Below are 1,660 nucleotides of genomic sequence, written 5' to 3'. Positions count from 1 at the left end.
GACACAACTTGTTAGGCAAAAAATTTGATACAGGGTGTAGGAAGCGGTTTGGGAATTTGCATGCCTTTCCGACCAGTGAGATACTCCATGCAAAGTACGACAGAGAAATAACCACAGAGAAGGAAGCTAAAAGTAAAAAATCAATCGAGCATTTTTGCATTTGTTTTGCATTGAATCGTTTCACAAGCTTGACTAGTGTTGTTTTTCTACTTTTACAGAAACCGCATCGTAATGTTAAAACATGCATTTGCACGTACATAAGTAATAATAGTGCTCCCTCCGTCTAGGTCTATAAAGTCTACCCTCCTTCTTGGTCACGGTGCACAACCAAAGATGACTTATTCACCTGGACGGAGGGAGTAGCACAGTCTATAAGCATATATAGAGAGAGGCGTGTAGTGCAATAGTATATAGTAAAGTTTGTGCTATACGCACCTACTTACAAAATGCATACGGATGCACAAGGTTTCCAAACTTTCCCTTTTACATACTTAATTAAGGACACTAATAATTCCTGAACATTCGGGATTAAGCATTTGCGTCCCAAAACTAATGAGATCACCTTACGAAACTAAATTATACTCCTACTAAAAGCCACGACGCTCGCAGGAGCGCTTGCGGCGCGCCACGAGTGCCCTGGTGCGCGGTTGTTTCCCAGCGCACCGACACAATGCTTCTTCCTCAGCCTCGCAACTCGCGAGGTGTTGATTGGTGGCTTGCCGGCGGACGAGCGCGATCTCACTGGTGTGATGATCCGGCACCAACAAGTACTCCTCCTTGCTGGAAGCGTGTACCCGGTCCACGTACCGCCAAGCATAGATGAGGCGCTTGGGCCCAACTGCACTCAGGGCTTTGGCACGGGCGTCCTCCGCCACCCTCATGGCCCTTGCACGAGCCTTCTGCCAAAGAGCCAATTGCCTGACTCTCTCGGGCGCGACATAGACCTGCCAGGCAGCTTGCACCGCAGCGTGCTTCTCTTCCTCGACCTTCTTCTCCGCCTCTATTTTGGCGTGCTCTGCCAGCGGCAAAGCCTCCCACATGGCAACATCCATTTCTTTCCAAAGCTCCTTAAGGCCGGGGGGCTCGGCGGGCGGCGCGACGTTCTCCTCGTAGCGGGGAGCTGATGCGTCCTCCGACACGCGTGCTGGCGAGATTGGGAACGCCGACGCATCCACCTCGACGCGTTGCAGCAAGGAGTGGAACACCAACGCGTCCTCCTTGACTAGTGGCGTCGAGGAACGGAACGACGAAGCGTGACCGTTCGGGTGGTGCAGCGAGGGGCGCCTAGGGCTTGGGAGGGACGATGCCATGGTGGTCGAAGTGAGAGGGAGGGGGAGGAGATAGCGATGAACGTGAGCGTTCTTGCCGTGGGAGGTGCAGTATTTAGCAAGCAATGGCACACCTACGTAAGATATGGACTGAGCTGCACTGACTTAACTGCAGGTCCAGTTGCATCACTGACATGTGGGCCTGACCCCTATTGGGCCCATATGTTAGTGACCCAATGCACCTGCATTTAAGTAACTGAAGCAGCGTCCCAGAAGATATGTTGCGTGATTAACGTAACAGCTACATGGGCATATTTGTTGGAGTAAATTACGGGGGAGGGAAGGGGTGGAAATATTGCTGGTCACAGCGGATTGGATGAGCGCAGGGGGAG

The sequence above is a fragment of the Triticum dicoccoides genome, chromosome 2B (genome assembly GCF_002162155.2).
Source record: "Triticum dicoccoides isolate Atlit2015 ecotype Zavitan chromosome 2B, WEW_v2.0, whole genome shotgun sequence".
Classification (NCBI taxonomy): Eukaryota; Viridiplantae; Streptophyta; class Magnoliopsida; order Poales; family Poaceae; genus Triticum; species Triticum dicoccoides.
This window is presented reverse-complemented; position numbering follows the sequence as displayed.